Source organism: Mus caroli, chromosome 8, assembly GCF_900094665.2.
Source record: "Mus caroli chromosome 8, CAROLI_EIJ_v1.1, whole genome shotgun sequence".
NCBI lineage: Eukaryota > Metazoa > Chordata > Mammalia > Rodentia > Muridae > Mus > Mus caroli.
Window position 1 is genome coordinate 71,844,113 of NC_034577.1, and position 19,765 is coordinate 71,863,877.

Below are 19,765 nucleotides of genomic sequence, written 5' to 3' on the forward strand. Positions count from 1 at the left end.
TAAACTTGGATCACTGGGCTTGCATAGCACATACCTTTACCCACTAAGACATCCACAAGCCCCAAAGATGTGTCTTTGAAATGAAGATATACATGTGAAGGGGAAGATTATTTGGTGGTAGTAGTGAGTAGGGAAATGGCATTTGGTTCGAGGTTTGAGAAACCACTGGAGGGTGCTTAAACAAATTGATACTCAGTGAGTATCTATAACTTTCTTCATTTACAAAATGAAGATAGTAGCATCTACTTCATAGGCTCCTTGCAAGGATTGAGTTAATGCTGCCCACAGAGCATTCAACAGGGTATAGCATTTAGTCATTATTGAATTACCACCAGGCATTATTAATGTTATCGTCAGTAACAGGAAATGAAATGATAGTCTAGAGAGAGAAGGAATGTTTTCTTAACTTTTTAACAAATTTTTGTTTCTGTATATTGGAACGGATGCATACCACATGTGTGCATGTGTGCACAGAAGGCAGAGGTAGGCACTGGGTCACCAGCTCCAGATGACCGCAAAGTGCCTGGCATGGATGCTATGTGCCGAACGCTGGTCCTTGGGAGGAGCACCAAGGGATCCTAACTGCTAAGACATCTCTCTAGTCTTAAAAAGTTCAATACCCAGATAACTCTTTAAGAGCAAAGAGTTTCTGGTGAAATTGGGAGAAAAACAAAAAGGTAAAGACCCTACAAGCTAGCCTAATAATTTTAGTGACTCAAATCAGGAAAACTTGAGTAAGGTGTTAAGTATAGCCATCATTGGGGAAAAAATAAGTCAAACAATTTCTGTGGGACACGGCAAGTACCAGGGCTACTTGGATGGACTCCAACCAAGAAGGCAATATGGGGACTAAAGTTTGCTTTAGTTCTTCAGGAAGTCCAAGAAGCCAGCCAATCTTCAACCAGAAAATGAAAACAGAGTTCATTTCTAACCTGTAAGATGTTCAGTCAGAAGTATTCTGCATCTAAAGAGATGAGCAGAGGCAGAAAGAGCTTTCTCCTGGCAAAAAGACTCTACATCTATCCTCAGAAAATACCCAGGATACAGGAGATACAAGAGATATTCTGGTAATCATAATGTTCATTGGTTAAATGACTGATTCAATAGTGACAAATTCAGCGAATTGGTATCAGCTTGGGAACATGGGTCCTGAAGAGTGTCTCCCTAGTGTGCTTCCCGGTCCCCATCTTGTTCACTTTGGGAAGGATGGTACTAGGTATGTTGTATGGTCAATGCTGAGAAGGACATGAAAGAAAAGTGTCAATTCAGTTGTAAACTGGAGAGATACAGGACCATTCCTCATAAGACAGCCATGTGCAGAGTTCAAGAAGATCACCAAGGTTTAGAGCCATATGAAATACTAAGTTCATCAAGTGCTGTTGAAACAGCTCCAACAAGGTATTAGAGGGTCAGACAGTAGAGAGAATAGATGTGTGTGCGCATTTAAACTTCAGTTTTATGATAGCTCTTGTAAAACAAAGCAGATATTTATTTGAACCTTGCCCAGAAGAATTTGGGTCAGAGAAGACTAACTTTTGAATTAGGAGATTAATCTGACACTAACAGTGGGTGGCAATGAAAAGTCACTTCACTTCTGGTGACCTGGGTTTCCTGAAACATCAAGTGTGGGAATTGGATGCCATACCCTTGGGTATCCTCCAGTTCTGACATTCTATGGCTCCTTGAGATGGCTGTAGCACCTGTTTTCAATTTGAGCTCTTAACATGTGTCTCCTTATTCTTTAAATCTGCCTTTCCAGTAAGCTGTGGCATTCATTACCAGGCTTCTAGTCATTTCCTTTTATTCTAAAGAGACTTTATATTCTATTTTTCAGCTCTAGCTTTTCCAGTCCCCTAGTGTTGAAAACATTTTTGTAAGAACAGCTGTTAAAATCATCTCTGGGTTTTAGTGGCAGCCATGGCTGGGAAGCCCCACTGGCCAATGGTATATGCAATGTTCAGCCTGAGAAGATGGTCTCCTGACTTTGATGAGAAATTGAAGTGATGTTCTGTACTCCTACAAGCTGTTTTAACTTCTCTGGCACAATAAGGGAGGCCTCATGACAACCCTGTATCCTGAACTTTGTTATTTCCTCCCTGGGCTTCTTCCTCTCTAATGTTCAATATTCTAGAAGTTTCCTTGTAGAATGGCAGTGATCTGCTATTCATTAGTCAACTTGCCTCTTTTCACACCTTTCTTCTCTGTTCAATTACCACAGAATTTACTGTTATTGTTATCAGTCAGCCAGATTAGCCATGCTTTTGGCCAGGAACCAAAGGGGAAAAGCCCCTCTGGCAGAATCTAGCAGAAGGGACAGGGAATTTTGACTCTCCCTGTAGAAGGCAAAGAGGTGCTCCTTAGTGAGTCAAGCAAAAAAGATACAATGAAAGCCGGTCAGCCTCCACTAAAGAGGAAATTGGTGTGGGGTTACTTGGCCTCCTGCTAGTACTGGAATCTTCATCAGGAGGGTCACTAGTGACTTCTCTCCACATGTTCAGAATGTCCTTGACACTGCTGTCCTCAAAGTAAAAGATTTTGTGATTGGGTAGTTCCCACTTAAATCATCTCACCTAGATGCTCCATCCCTTCAACCACCATCCTTAAACACTTGGTACACGCTACAGAATGACACTGAAACCTGTGCAGAGAGCAGTTCCCACATGGGCATTCACACAGGGTACCCACCCTTTCCACCCTTTGCTTGAATTTCTTTAGTGCTTACAGTTGCATTCCACATCCCAACTCTGTCTCAAAGCCTCCTTCCTTTGATCGTCCTTTAAATCCTAACAATAATTCTGGATTAGTGCCTAGGCCCCTTCTCACAGCTAGTATTTAAGACAAAAACTACTTATCACAGGAACACAGTCTGTCAGGCTAGAGGCTATAAACAGCAGGATAGAAAGTCAAGGGGCTTTCAGGAAATATCATACCATCTCTTCTACTGGACACTGGCTCAGGTTTCTTCTCTAGTACCTAGGAAGAAAAGTCTTCACTGCTTGAGACTTTCAGGGCCCCTACCTTGTGCTCTTATCTCTCCTGTCCACCCCTACCCCCATATCTCCACCATACCTCTTATACTTTAGCAGGTAAGATGCATCGCATCTAGTGCATGATAATAAAATCATCAGGTAGCTCCCATCATAATGCTTATGGTGCACAGAACCTCTTCCTCTCCTTCCCCTCACCACTCCCATGGTAGCGGTGGTGGATGTATCAGGTCACTTTCTGTTTGTGCCACAAACCACCTATGAAAATCCATTTACAAGGAGGAAAGATTCATTTTTTCTCAGAGTCTCAGAGTTTTTAGCTGACGATCTCTTGAGACCATTGCTTTGAGTCTGTGGTGTGTCATGGATTTTTCCTGGGGAGATGAAAGGAAAAATCTATTTGCTCTAGACAGAGAAGGCAGTAGCTGCCCAAAGAAAAATTACAATCTAGGTCTAGCTTGGTAAAGCAAAACATTTGAGGGCATTATTTACAGGAATAAGGGCAGTGACACCACTGAGAAATCCCTTCAGCAATTTATAAATAGGCAAACTATCATAATAAAGCGTCCCACCCACAGCTAGATATATTCACAAAAACTATACCTCTGATGGATCGCACTGGGCAATGTATGGGCCACTACACTACCAGAGTCTCTCTTTAATTCCCAGGAATTGTTAATCACTTAAGTAACCTCAGGAAAGGGAAGAGGTATTGTGAGCCTATGGGGCCCTCCCACTCATCCAAAGAGGTAATAATGTCTTAGTTAGGGTTTCCATTGTTGTGAAGAGACACCATGACCACAGCAATTCTTTTTTATTATTTATTTATTTTTATTTATACGAGTACACTGTAGCTGTCTTCAGACACATACCAAAAGAGTGCATCAGATCCCATTACAGGTGGTGTGAGCCACAATGTGGTTGCTGGGAATTGAACTCAGGACCTCTGGAAGAGTAATCAGTGTTCTTAACTGCTGAGCCATCTCTCCAACCCCTACAGCAACTCTTATAAAGGGGCTGGCTTAGAGTTTCAGAGGTTCAGTCCATTATCATCATGTCAGGGAGCATGGTAGCAGGCAGGCAGAGATAGTGCTAGAGAAGCTGAGAGTCCTACACCTTGATCCAAAGGCATATAGGAAGAAACTCTCTTTCTGGCAGCTAGGAGGAGGTTCTCTTTCCACACTAGGCATAGCTTGAGCAATAGGAATCCTCCAAGCTCACCTACACAGTGGCATACTTCTTCCAACAAAGCCACACCTATTCCAACAAGGCCACACCTCCTAACAGTGCCATTTTGCATGGGTCAAGCATATTCAAACCACCATATTTCACTCCTTAACATCATAGGCTTGTTCAAACACATGAAGGTCTATGGGGGCCATACCTAGTCACAGCATAATGCAAAATATTTTTAGTCTAACTTCTAAAGTCTCTATAATATATAACAGTCTCACCAATATTAAAAGTCTGAAGTTCAATGTCTTTTCTGAGATACATGTGATCTCTTAGCTGTAATCCCATATAAATACAAAAGCAAAAAGCAGATCATATACTTCCAATATATCATGGCACGGGATATACATTACCATTTCAAAACATCATAATGAGGCAATACTGGACCAAAACAAGACCAAAAAAAAAAAAAAAAAAAAAAAAAAACAGCTGGGAAAACTCCAAGCTCTGCATCTCCATGTTTGATGTCCAACTCCTTTCAGGTTTGTTGACTGCAGCACAATTCTTTCTCTTGGACTGTTTCTACTCCCTGTTAGTAACATATCCTGAAGCTCTGGCATTTCTAATATCTTAGGGTCTTCAAGACAACTTCAACTTCATAGCTTCTTGTTCCAGTGCCCAGGATCCATTCATGATCTGCTGAGCTGCTCCAAAGTGCTTCTTCAGCTCTGCTCTCTGTATTTCTCTAGACTCTGGTTGACTCTTCTCTAATTCTGCTGCTGTTCTTGGTGGTCATCCCATGGTACTGGCATCTCCAATATGCTGGGGTCTTCTGTTGCAATTAAGCTTTACCAATAGCCTCTCAAAGGCTCCCTTCATGGCGCCAAGCCTCAACTTCTTTGCATGACTCCTTCAGTCCTGGGCCATTAATTATAACCGAGACTGCTCTTTCACCAATGGCCTTTCTTGGCCTCTCACAGTGCCAAGCCTTAGCTGTTCTCCATGACCCCTTCATGGCTTCAAAACTGGTACCACCTGGGTGATTCTTATACATTAACAAGTCCAGCTGCAGCCTGAGGCTGACTCTGAAACAGAGCTTCTTTGTGCTCTCAGAAAACATTTCTTAGAAGATGTCACCTCAGTGATGCTGGTCTCTTCTTAATCACCATCAATTAAACCCTAACTAAGACAAATAGTAATAGGCCTGATGTTAAAAAGAGTCTTCAACTGGTGATCAAACTGTTTTGGTTCAAGGTAAGTCAACCCAGAGGAAGTAGGTTCCCACTAGTTGGCAAGAAGCACTTAAGTACAGGATTGTGGAGACACTGATAACTTTCTGGTACATGGGAAGGAAGTGGTAAACACTGAGGTCCCAATATCCCCGTCAAGAACCTACCTCCTAATGAGCTATTTCCCAGACCTCTCTGTAAAGGTAGGTATCACTGAGACAGGATCAACCACCCTCAAGGAGGCAAATTAGCCATTTGGTCACTGCAAACACATCTCTACAGACGAAGCTGATGGGAAGCAATGTCTGTTCTGTGTGAGGGACAGCAAGGGGCCAAGCTTTTCAGAAACCATGGAAGTAAGAATAGTCAGAGATGAGGGGTGGCATGAAAGTCTATGTTACCTTTTCAATTGTTACAGAGGTTGGCTTGTGAAGGGAGCTGAGGAATGGAGGAAAGATATTCAGGATAGACAATTTTTTAATATTTTTATTATTTTTAAGTGATTATATAATTACATTATTTCCCCCTTCCCTTTCCTCCCTCCAAACCCTGCTATACACCCCTCCTTGCTCTCTTTCATGGCTTCTTTTCTTATTAATTGATACATCTATGTCGTGGTTTGTATATTCTTGGACCAGGGAGTGGCAACATCTGGAGGTGTGGCCTTGTTGGAATAGGTGTGACCTGGTTGGAGTAGGTGTGTCACTGTAGGTGTGGACTTAAGATCCTCACCCTAGTTGCCTGGAAGTCAGTCTTCCACTAGCAGCCTTTGGATGAAGACATAGAACTCTCAGCTCTGCCTGCGCCATGCCTGCCTGGATGCTGCCATGCTCCCACCTTGATGATAACGGACTGAATCTCTGAACCTGTAAGTCAGCCCCAATTAAATGTTGTTTTTATAAGGCTTGCCTTGGTCAAGGTGTCTGTTCACAGCAGTAAAACCCTAACTAAGACAATCTATTTGACAGTTTTACTGATTTATTTTTTTTGAAGTATCATCTTAGCTAGGACCCTGTAGTGAGAATTTTGTTTTCTTTTCTTAAAAGAAAAAAAAAAACAGAAATATTATAAGACTCTGTTTTTGTTTTTGGTTTTTGGTTTATTTATTTATTTAGATATTTTCTCTATTTACATTTCAAATGTTATCCCGTTTCCTAATTCCCCCTCCAAAAGTCCCCTATCTCCTCTCCCTCCCCCTGCTCCCCAACCTACCCACTCCCATTCCTAGTCCTGGCATTCCCCTATACTGGGGCATAGAACCTTCACAGGACCAAGGGCCTCTCCTCCCAGTGATGACTGATTCGGCCATCCTCCGCTACATATGCAGCTAGAGCCATGTGTCCCACCATGTGTAATCTTAGGTTGGTGGTTTAGTCCCTGGGAGCTCTGGGGATACTGGTTGGTTCATATTGATGTTCCTCCTATGGGGCGCCAGACCTCTTCAGCTCCCTGGGTACTTTCTCTGGCTCCTTCATTGGGGACCTTGTGCTTCATCCAATGGATGACTGTAAGCATCCACTTCTGTATTTGCCAGGCACTGGTAAAGACTCACACAAGAAAGCTATATCAGGCCCCTGTCAGCAGGCTCTTATTGGCATCTGCCTAGTGTCTGGGTTTGGTGGTGGTTTATGGGATAGATCCCCAAGTGGGGCAGTCTCTGGATGGTCATTCCTTCAGGCTCTGCTCTGAATTTTGTCTCTGTAACTCCTTCTGTGACTCTAACTAAGGAAGTGAAAGATCTGTATGATAAGAACTTCAAGTCTCTGAAGAAAGAAATCAAAGTTCTCAGAAGATGGAAAGATCTCTCATGCTCATGGATTGGCAGGATTAATATAGTAAAAAATGGCTATCTTGCCAAAAGCAATCTATAGATTCAATGCAGTCCCCATCAAAATTCCAACTCAATTCTTCACTGTTAGAAAGGGCAATTTGCAAAATCATCTGGAATAACAAAAACACCTAGGATAGCAAAAACTATTCTCAACAATAAAAGAACCTCTGGTGGAATCACCATGCCTGACCTAAAGCTGTACTACTGAGCAATTGTGATAAAAAACTTCATGGTACTGGTTCAGTGACAGACAAGTAGATCAATGGAATAGAATTGAAGTCCCAGAAATGAACCCACACACCTATGGTCACTTGATCTTTAACAAGGGAGCTAAAATTATCCAGTGGAAAAAAGACAGCATTTTCAACAAATGGTGCTGGCACAACTGGTGGTTATCATGTAGAAGAATGAAAATTGATCCATTCTTATCTCCTTGTACAAAGCTCAAGTCTAAGTGGATCAAAGACCTCCACATAAAACCAGAGACACTGAAACTTATAGAGGAGAAAGTGGGGAAAAGCCTCGAGGATATGGGCACAGGGAAAAAATTCCAGAACAGAATAGCAATGGCCTGTGCTGTAAGATCAAGAATCAACAAATGGGACCTCATAAAATTGCAAAGCTTCTATAAGGCAAAAGACACTGTCAATAAGACAAAAAGGCCATGAACAGATTGGGAAAGGATCTTTACCAATCCTAAATCAGATAGGGGACTAATATTCAATATATATAAAGAACTCAAGAAGTTGGACTCCAGAAAATCAAATAACCCTATTAAAAATGGGGTACAGAACTAAACAAAGAATTTTCAACTGAGGAATACTGAATGCTTGAGAAGTACACACACACAAAAACAATGTTCAACATCCTTAATCATCAGTGAAATGCAAATCAAATCAACCCTGAGATTCCACCTCACACCAGTCAGAATGGCTAAGATCAAAAATTCAGGTGACAGCAGATGCTGGCAAGGATGTACAGAAAGAGGAACACTCCTCCATTGCTGATGGGATTGCAAGCTGGTACAACCACTCTGTAAATCAGTCTGGCAGTTCCTCAGAAAGTTGGACATAGTACTACCAGAAGATCCAGCAATACCTCTCCTGGGCATATACCCAGAAGATGTTTCAACTGGTAATAAGGACAGGTGCTCCACTATGTTCATAGTAGCCTTTTTATAATAGCCAGAAGCTGGAAAGAACCCAGATGTCCCTCAACAGAAGAACGGATACAGATAATGTGGTATATTTACACAATGGAGTAATATTCAGCTATTAAACAGAATGAATTTATGAAATTCTTAGGCAAATGGATGGATCTGGAGGGTATCATCCTGAGTGAGGTAATCCAATCCCAAAAGAACACACATGATATGCACTCACTGATAAGTGGATATTAGCCTAGAAACTTAAAATACCCAAGATACAATTTGCAAAACACATGAAACTCAAGAAAAAGGACATCCAAAGTGTGGATACTTCATTCCTTCTTAGAATGGGGAACAAAATACCCATGGAAGGAGTTACAGAGACAAAGTTCTGTTTTTGTTTTAACACCAGGTGTGGGATATTGGGCTGCTTCAGATTGTTCACAGCAGCTGACTATGATTTGCCTTATGCTCTAGCAGGGGTGTGATTTTGCCAGTGGCAGATACTTTCAGAGATTGTGTTTGGAATTGGATTGATGTTTGGAATTGAAGGAACATTTCATAAGCATATAAATGCTAGGGCCCTGAGAGGTGAGGTGGGATATTGGTTGCCATTGGTTGCTGTTGGTCACAGCTTGTTAAATAGTCATGCACAAAGAAGAACAAGAATAAGAAATTAGATATCCTGACAGGCAAATATCAAACTTACCCCAAGAAACCCAGTGCTCCTAATCAGCAGGAAGCAGTCTAATGATAACATCCCCACTTTCCTAGCCATCCTTTTTTCTCTCCTCTCTAGGATTAAGGGGGTTGAAAGGGTGGAGAAGCGGGGAAGAAAGAAGAAGTCATGAAGGATAACTACAAGACCCTAGTTATTCAATTGTAGGGGAGAAAGCACCACAGAGTTTCTAGCTGACATCCCTAAAACAAAACAAAGAGTAATGAGAGAAAATATGCATTAGTGTAATAAACATTTTGTGTGGAGTGGAAACCTTCAAAATGAGACCACATTGACTTGGGGAAATCTGGACCTGTTTATGACAGGCAGAAGCAAGTGCTCTGACAAAGAGCGTGATCTGACTGCAGCTACCTGAGAAGTGCATAGGAAGATCTAGTTATTGCAGTTCTCCATGGCCTTTTTACAGACACATCTTACGTCTATGCACAGGGTAGGACCCCTGTCACTTGAGTGCCTGAAATAGAGAAGAAATAGAGACATTCCAAGAGCAATCTTCTAGATTCTATGGTATATTTTAGGAATGAAATGGTGCCAGAAATTTCCTTCCCATGAGCCACTTCAAGAGAGAATGGCAGGAGACAGTTGAAATATCCTCTTGCTTTTCTGGTCTTATTTTCCTTCATCTTTAAATACTCAGAATGCCCAAGTGCCATCTTTGTATGGGAAAGAAAGGAGAGATGATGGGCAAGTAGGAACTCTTACATTCCACTTGAGGTGGGATCTACCTGAATCAGGAAAAGACCCAGTATGTGGAATATAGGAAAGAGTCTTATATTCCATGTAAGTGCAGATAATATACATAATTATCTATTAAAACGATCATATTACTCCTGAAAAATCACCCAAATCTGCACTCTGTTTCTTATGACATGAAGTGAAACAGACTCTGCTTATATTTGTGCCTTAGAAGATTTTGGGTAGAAGAAGCAGGTGGGAGGGGAAGAGACGGCAGGATCAGCCACATTAGTGAGCTGATTGGATGTGGAAGGGGAATGGAGCCCCATTCACTGTAATCCTCTTTGATATAGTCTACAGGTCTTGATTGCATTCATTTGCTCCACCAGTTAAAGTATTAAAAGCAGAAAAAAATTTTTTTAGCAAAACAGATAGTAGAGAAAGCTCAAACCCTGCAGACAGCAAAAGACAGAATCAGTAGTTAAAGGAAGGTTTTATGGGGGTGAGGAAGCACACATGCAAGAGACACAGAGGGGAGGCCTGAGAAGCCAAAAATCCAAATGCAGTCTCTTTTCAAGTTTCTAAAGAATTTTTCTCTCTCAAGTTAGGGTTGGTCCTTTAGAAGAGAAAGGCTAAGTGGCCCACAACTCTTACATACTGAGTCTTGATTCAGCCTTGAACTTGTTGATCCAGTCCATCAGAGACAAAAGACCACAGGGCTTTTTTTTTTTTTCCAAAGTAGCCAGTCCTTTATCTCAGATCAGGAAGGTTGAGGAAGAAGCTGACCATCTTAGAAAATTTCCACCTTTATTACATAGTGATGGCCCCTCTCCTTATCTGTCCACCTACAAGGGATTCTATCTAACTCCATGTCCTCAGTCACAAGCTATAAGGATCTATGATTTTCAGAAGAATGATACCCTAAATTCAAATAATATGTAAATGCAAAGAGTGTTTTATTCTACAGAAGTCCAGCATGCTGGGGTCTCCCATTACGAGAACAGAGAGACTACCAACTGAACTTACAGGCCTGATTTAAAGCACATTAGGGAACTCTAGGGTAGGTAGCCTCTAAGTTAATCTGCTGGGTCCATCTCTATGGACATTACATTATCAGGATGTGTGGGCTAGAAACTTGCTGGGGGAGGTCTGGAAACTGTTGCTGAGGAAGTCTGGAAACTGTTGCTGAGGAAGTAGCTGAGGAAGTCTGCAAACTGCGGCTGACCCATTGTCCTTGCCTCAGCAGCTTCTAAGGCCTGGACTTGCCTGGAATTGCCCAGTTCTTGGAAACAAAGATTTAGGCCTAGTCTCCTTAACTGCCAATTTGAAGCCTACCATGGAAGCCTAGCCTTCTCAAAGCCAAGAGAAGAGGTTGCTGCATTGGAAGGATCTGCCAAGCTTTGTTCCTGGATCCAGGCTAAGCGTGAGGCTTCTACAGTAAAATTATTGCTTTGCTGGCTGGAAGGGTTGGGCAGGCAGGGACATGCATGCAGGAGCTCAGAAGAAGAAAGGAAGGACAGAAGGACTAAGATGCAAGTCAAAGACTTAGGTCACCATGGAGGCAAGGTGGCATGACAGCTTTGCTTCCATGCTGCTGGTGAAGCCAGCCCACTTGGGGAGTTATTTTGCTGGTCCATAGTGGGTCTTCCCCCTGGAGATCACTACTGGCTAAAGGCCAACTTGACAAGCAAGGTTGTCTTAAGTGAGACCCAGGAAAGAGGTTCTTGCAAGGTGAGGATGATTTCATTTTAAACTTGCCAAATCTGAGGACATTCATGCTAGGCCAGGTAGTGTGCTGAAATATACAGCTAGAAAACCAAAGAACACTTAGGGATCTAATTAGCATCCTATCTCCTTGAGACAATGGGTAAACATCTTATAATTGATTTAATCCCACAGCTCCACAGCAGGGATAACACCCAAGGATCATGTAACTACTGCCCTTTAATGGAAAGGCAGAAGAACTGGGAGTTAGAACGCCTGCAGAATTATTTCAGCTCAGTTACCAGTGAGCCCAGTGGGCTTGTACTAGTCATTTGCATATTGAAAGTCCAGGTTTCTTCAGAATCCTTTTCTCTCCCTGAGGGCTATAACTAGCATCCAGTGAAAAATAAACATGTAAATGTTGGAGAAAGGACTGTGCAAGTAAGGGGTAGTTATTGTTACCATGTTTCTAGTTTACTTCACTGTGTTAAGAAAGAGCCCACAAATTTTGCAGGAGAGGAAAGGGGAAAGTGATGGAGATACACAGAGACAGAGACAGAGACAGAGACAGAGAGAAGTAATGCCTTCTCAAAATAGAATAAACCAGGGTATTGAATACTTAAAGACCCCACTTGGCGAGGTCTGTTTAGAAAATAAAATTTTGTTTGACACAGGGGTAAAACCTCCATGCACTTCCCTCACTAGTTGGTGGGTGGGCTAAAGACTTGGGAGACAGTTTACCAGCACTTGGCTAGTTGCTAAACAGAGCTGGTGTGCTTGCACTCTGGTTTATATACAATGTATCATTGTTTTGTAAAGCAAAGCACCCTTATAAATCCTGCATTGCTGAGATGAAGCATGACAGGAAATAATTATATAAATCATCACAGTTTTGCATCATATTTCCTATTATTCCTCATTTTGTCCTCCCTGTGTAAATAACCTGCACCCTGAACTTACAATGGCATCCTTAATAGATTTGTTTATTTAGTTTGCCTTGTTAAAGTAAAAGGTTGTGGAAATGGGAGACTTTGCTTGAAACTGTTGGTGTGAAGTTTCTGTGAATCAAGATCTGATGGTTTGAGCAGGGATTCAATGAATATTGAGCACAGGGAAATAAAAGCATATGATAATCAATAAGGCTGCCTGAGGTTCCTGAGGTGAAATGTTGCTGCCTGCTTCTCTTCTGCTTCTCTCAGAGAGGAAAAACAAAGAAGAAATAAATTAATGATGCTCAGTGACCTTAGGCCCAATTAAGGCAGGAGCTGATTAACTGAAAATGTCACATAGAAAAAATTTACGTCAAAAAAAACCCTACTAAATTTGCTTTTTGGAGTTCAGCATTGACCCTCTAATAAAGTAATTCTAGGACAGCTTTCCCCAAAGCTCTGACATGATTGCCTGTAGTTCTGCAGAGACTCAAAGGTGAGCACAGGACAGGTTAGCATCCTGGCGTTTTAGTGCTAGAAAGAACGTGGCTCCAAAGTCATCTGCATCTTTATAAAAAGTTGTGCTTAAAATGGAAAATCTTGGGGGTGAAACTTGATCCAGCTCTGTGAGAAAAAAAAATGTTTTTAATAAGCAGTTAAGGTTTAGATTATACACTAATTAGAAAGGCTTTCATTTTTTACAGCATAAATCATTTTTCTTACCCTCAGCTGTATGAATTATTAAAGCAACTCCTTTCTATGACACTCCAAGGCTCTGGAGATTGGATACGAGTTCACAAATAAAATGTACAATCCAGAAGAGAAGTCCTGGCTGGGCAGAAATGCCAGGATAAGTGCCTGTGCTTGGGATAAAGCCACACCCACACCCTCACAAAGGCAGAGTAGCCATACTTTCAGTGCAAATGTCTGGGGAAAGGCTTGGTTCAGAAAGCGCTTGCCACACAAGCAGCAGGACCCATGCTCAGTTCTCAGAAACAACAGGGAAAAAAATCAAGCACTGGGTGCATGCTTCTGATAGAGACAGGTGCTGCTCAGTGGCCACCCAGCCCACCTTACTTGGCAAATTCTGGGACAGGTGGGAGACTGTCTAAGGAAGAAGAAAAGAAGGAGGAGGAGATGAAGGAGGAGGAAGAAGAGTGAATGATGTACACATACACAAACACACAAACACACACACACACACAAATGTACAAAATTTCATGAGAGAATCATGTCATGCAGAAGATTCTACCATATGCAGAACACTGCCTCCAATTGCATTTTGATAGTAATTCAGAAAAACTGATGAAATGGGCAGCTGTCAGTCAGTGGAAAGCATTCTGGCTTGAGGGGGGTGAATCTCAATGTGATCCCATGCTGCATGTCATCCTAAAACCGAGCATTTACTCTATTTGGGCCTCAAATTTTCATAGATCATCTATAAAAGAGTGGATCTAATAAATAATTTTAAAGCTTTTTTTTAAAGCCTTAAAATTCCTGCATTTTTGGCAGGACATTTTGAGGTAATAACTAAGGTTTGTCCTTCCCAGGCTCTTGTCACTGCCTTGCCCCCCAGAAGCCCAGCTTTGTCATTTAGATGAGAGTAGAAGCAGTAAACAGTGAAGTCATCGGAATTATTATTGTTATACTAAAACTTGTATTACCCACAATAATCTTGAAACCCAATGCATCTGATTGTAAGTGTGAGTTGTTTGGTAGAGGGGTCCAAAAGTATGTTGTCAAAGATGTGAATCAAATTTTAAACTGTGTCAGTGTAAATAATGTGGTATCTTAAGCTCTTTACCAAAAAGAGGACATCAACTCTGGAAGGCAGGATCAAGAGAGGGTCGACTGGTCCTTAGTTGGTGAAGAACCCAAGGAAAGAAATCCACTGCTCATTTTACTAGGCAAGAGCAAGGAGGACGACTGGGAAGGAACAGCAAAAGCTTCAAATTATTTTCAGGTTCTTTCAAACCATTGAAAACCATCTGGAGGCATCCCCAGTCTGTTTTAGCCAACAGTTCTGAGCCACTCAAGCAGGAGAGTTACTAACAATGGTAAAGTGAGGGGGACCCTGCAAAATACCTTCAGAGCAGCCTCTCAGAATCCCATGCTCCCTGGCAAGATGTACAGCAGGATTTGTGTCCTCAAAAGCTAGCAGAGAAGTGCTAGTAAGAAAGGGCTCAGCTAGTAGAGAAAGGGACAAAGAGGCTTGTTTTGGAAGGCAGGCACACCAGAAGTGGGCATCAGATTCCATTAGAGATGGTTGTGAGCCACCATGTGGTTTCTGGGAATTGAACACAGGACCTCTGGAAGAGCAGTCAGTATTTGTAACCACTGAGCCACCTCTCCAGCCCCCAGATTATAGGGAAATGTGTACCTTCATCTGCATCTGAGAACCTGGATAATTGTTGGGTGAGGACTCAAAGAACTGTGCATATGAAGCTCCACTATCATTTCTCATTCTACAATGTGATCCCTAGGTATAGGGCTACAAGTTTAAGTAAAAGTTTAATGAACTGAATTTTGTCCTTTGAAGCTGTGACCCTATGTGACAGTATTTGTTGAGGCCTATCAGAGATAATATGGATGACATGTGATCACGGGGATGAAGCTCTCCTAGTGGCATTAATGAGACACACTAGAAAGAGTGGACTCTCTGTCTCTGCCATCTCAAGACTTGGGGTGCCTGCCATAACATTGGTGATGGTAGAGAGCCAGGAGCAGAGCCTGCATGAGAAGCAGACGGGGCTGTTGTGCCAATGCTGGACTTCTATCTTTTTCAAAGCAGGGGCAAATTGAGTTTCTGTGTTTAACATCCTAGTGTATGGTAGAATTTTATAACAACAACCTAGCACACTAAGATCCCAAGCCAGGACAGTTTTGAGAGCAAAGGAGGATATTAAGATTGATTAAAATTATATATTTCAAGTAGTCATTAAACAGCTCCTTCAATGTCAGCACCTGGAAGGTGGAAGCAAGAAAATCAGGAGTTCAGAACTAGCTTTGGCTATATTCTACCTTCTAGACTGACTTCTTATATGACTTAATAAGATGGGTTCAAACAGTTCAGTAGAAGTAAAATGTCTGTGACTTATACCTGGGTTTAAGCCCAGCCTAACTGACAAAGAGAGAGAAATAAAAGAGGAAAAGAAGCCTTCAACAAATTGGCATGTGCTTTAAATTGGTTGACTTATAAATATTTCTTAGCAGAAATTCTTGGCAAAAATCACTCCATTTATAATATAATTCATAGTTTCATAGATTAAAGAGAAACATAAAAATTATTTATATTATCTTAACATCTTAACACTAAAAATAATATACATCCCTCTCTACAACTTGTTTGTTGAAAATGATCTGTAATATCATATACATAATAATTTCCATAGAAATTCTTACTTTTCTTAACATTATCTTTAATTTTTCAAATAATCTTCAAATTAATATTTCTAATAATGCTTGAAATGGATGTCCATTAACTCTGTCCTGTAATGTATAACATTATAATTGAGAAAATACACTGACTAGTGGGTGCTCATGAATGGATCAACACAAAGAAAATGTGCAAAGTAAATGGGACCGTCATCTTTAAACCTTGGGAAATGTGTTCATTCGCATACAAGGTCAGATACTGGACAGATAATGTCTCTTTACCCCAATTTCAAGATTCTCTTTGCCACCAAACATTTTACAAGACAAAACTCATAAAAATAAACTCTCTGCTCATAATTCTAATGTGTTGCCAAATAGATGCTACAAAGTCATAGGACTTCATTCCATTCCAGTACATGATATAATCCAATTACCAAAAACAGAGCTTGATCAAACGATTGTTCCTACAAGTCATTTGCAGAATTTCAAAACTGGATCTTGAGCTGTCTGAGCTCCTCGTCACTTAATTTTCTCATCTCCCTGGCTTTGTCGGAATCAGCTTGCCTTTGTAGTTATTGCAAAATCTGAAATCTTCTGGCTTCCAACACATGAGTGTCTTGATAAAAGATTTTCAGCTAATAACTTTTTAATTGAAGAATCATTCAGTGCCAACAAGGGATTAGTTGGCTGATTCATAATGTATTTCTCCTGAATGCTGAAACATTTCTAAAATATGGTTTAAAAAGAACAAAAGAAGCACATACCACCTTGTAGAAAGCACTATCTTTGGCTTATTTTGCTTTGTTTCCATATTTAACTTAAGTTTAATCAATAGACATTCATAGTCAGCTGTGTTAATTAAATGTTTTTAAATTCTGATGCCAACTGTGGCTGTTGTTTTACATGGGGAAAGCTATTACAGTTAACTCAATATAGTATATTTTATATGTGTATGCCACCCAATCACAAGAATAATTTTCTCTGTATTTCTTGAATGAATGCAATCATAATTTTACCTATGTGTTCTACTCTACCAAATGTGTCCATATAAACACCACAAAAACTAGTAAGCTCAATGTTGAACTTTTTAACTGAACATAGAATAGAGTCACCTCTACACAATGACCTTTTAGAAGCCTATATTTATGTAGATTGGATAAAAATTCAAACAATTAAAGAGAAAAATATTGGTTACTAGTTGTAACACTAAATATCCACAGACTGTATTCTTTAACTCTTTACTAATGCTTTCTACTATGGTCTAAATATTTGTGTCTTCCTACAATATACATGTGATGGTTAGCTTAAATTGCCAATATGACTCAATTAGAATCATTAGAAAGAGAGTCTCAATGAGGAATTGTCTACATTAGATTGGCCTTGGACATGTCTTGGAGGTAAGGATTAATTAGGTTAATTGATGTTGGAAGACTGTGTCTACTGTGGGTGGCACCATTCCCTGAGCAGGGAAGCCATAAACCATTCAAGAGTAGAAAAATAGAGCTGAGCATAAATGAGTGAATGAGTATGTATGCATTCATTTTCTCTGCATTTTTTGTTTTTTGTAGATGTGATATGAATAACTTTGAATTTTCTGCCTTGGTTTCTCCACAATGATAAACTATAATCTGAAACTATAAACTAAAAGAAATTCCTTTCTCTTCTAAGTTGCTTTCTGTTGGGTCTTATATCACAGCATTAGAAATGGAATTAAAACAACATATCAAAACCAAATTACAAGTAGGATAGTTTTTCTGAATGGGAACTTTGGGGATGAGCAGGTCACAAGGGCAGACCATTCATAATGAAGTTAATGCATTTATAAAAGAAACCCTGGTAGCTGCCTTGTCCCCTTTATGTGTGAGGTCACTGCAGGAAAGCACTACTTATGTAACAGGCAACAGACTATCACCAAATACTGACTCTACAGATGCTTTCATCTTGGACTTCCAACCTCTAGAGCTATGAGAAATAAGCATGTATTATTTATTAGGCACTTAGTCTGGGGCTTTGCGTCCTGAACAAACCAGAGATCTTCCTTTGTCACTGAAATCAACACGTTGCAGCCTTTCTCCTGTTGCCTTTTTATTCTGACAAAATATTGTGACCAAAAGAAACTTAGGTAGAAAGGGACTTATTTCCACTTCTAGGTTACAGCTCATCATTTAGGGAAGTCAAACAGAACCTCACATAGAATCTTGAAGCAGAAACCACAGGAACCATTGCCTGCTGGCTAGTTCTTTGGCTTATTCTTAGCTAGTTTTCACACACAGCGCAGAATCACTTGCCCAGGGAATTCTTATACATAGTTATAAATGATATATATATAAGATTGTGATGCTTAAAATTGATCGTCAACTTGAAGGATTTTAGAGTGACCTGGAAGAAAAGCTTCTGAGAGTACCTGCAGGTCATCAAAGTGGGAAGACACATCTCAATTGTCAGTAACATCATTTCCTGGACAAGGGATCTTTGAACAATAGTGGATAAATGAAGCCAAACTCTAGGAAGCATGCATACATTTCTCTGTTCTTCTGACTATAGACATGCTGTGACTGCTTCAAGCTCCTACTGCCTTGACCCCCTGCCATTATGGACTATACTTTGAAGCCAGAGAATAAGCCCTTTCTCCCTTAGGTTGCTTTTGTCAGAATGTCTAATTGCCATAACAGGAAGAGAAGGTAAGATAGGGATTGCCTCTGTTAAAATCCTTGTTGTGGTCTCTGTTTTCAGTTGGATTGTGGCTGGTATGATGTTGACTGTGAAGGGTAAGCATGGACAGTAACCTCAGAAGACCTCAATAGCAGGCTGTGGTTTTGAACTTGATTGAAATAAAGAACTTCCTACCACTGTGAAACAAGATTCTAAAAATCCAGTACAAGTTGCCCCCCTGAATTAACTTCATCCTTCTGTGGCAAGTTGTAACAATGTTCCTATTAAAGTTATCATTAAATGGAGAAATGATTGCTAAATCATTATCAGTCATGATGACTATAAAATCTTTCTTATAAGATAGATTATTCTGGGTACAGGAAAGTATTTATTAAAGAATTAAAATATTCAGGAGGTTCAGCTAAAAGAAGAAGGGAAAAGAAAAACCACTAAAACCTCTTCCCTCTTCAGAGAAGTCTTACTTTTTATAACAATATCAACAAAGTTGATAGCAGATTAACTTAAAAAAATTTTATAGAGAGCTGGTAAGATGGCTCGGAGGTTAAGAGCACTGATTGCTCTTCTGGAGATCATGAGTTCAAATCCCAGCAACCACCTGGTGGCTCACAACCATCTATAATGAGAAAAAAATTTAAAAACCTATGGGTCAGAGCAAGTGGGGCCTAGAGAGAGGGGGATGCTGGAACAAAAGGGAGAAAAAAATTATTTGTATAGATAATATAATTATAGCATCAGTTGAAATCATAGTTCTTCCAAATATATTGTACATGGAATGCCTCTATCAAGATGAAAATCCTAGCCTCTGGTCACCATCTGCATCTGGGTGCTAAGGCTGTTCCACAGCCCACTGTACACAAGTTCTGCCAGGATAGAGCTGTTCTCCCAAGAGTGCTCTCACTCCCAGGCTCAGAGGTGAGATACCCAATTTCTCTCCAATAACTGGCCAAAGCAGGACCAGCCAGGAGTGCACAGGGCACAGGAACAATGGAGCAGTTGGGACAGGATTCTTCAGGTCACCATCTGCACCTGGAGCTAAGGATTTTCAACAGCCTGCTGAACATCGGTCCTGCCAAGAGTGAGCTTGTCTCCCAGGAGTTGATGACACAGGCTTACAGACCCACAGGAGGGACAAGATCCAGCCAGAGACAGCAAGACCAACTAGCACCAGAGATAACCAGACGGTGAAAGGCAAGTACAAGAACGTTACCAATAGCCGGGCGTGGTGGCGCACGCCTTTAATCCCAGCACTTGGGAGGCAGAGGCAGGCAGATTTCTGAGTTCGAGGCCAGCCTGGTCTACAAAG

At 40.8% G+C, this 19,765-nt stretch overlaps 1 long non-coding RNA gene across 1 annotated transcript in view; it reads right to left on the reverse strand.

The window, feature by feature from the left end:
• Nucleotides 1–891: 891 nt before the first annotated feature.
• Nucleotides 892–19,765, reverse strand: part of LOC110299565 — a 58,100-nt gene continuing 39,226 nt past the window's right edge. The window contains exons 3-4 of the long non-coding RNA XR_002378476.1: nt 3,264–3,361; nt 892–2,519 (exon numbers count right to left, since the gene is read on the reverse strand). This is a non-coding gene — a long non-coding RNA (uncharacterized LOC110299565). The remainder of the gene's footprint in view (nt 2,520–3,263; nt 3,362–19,765) is intronic.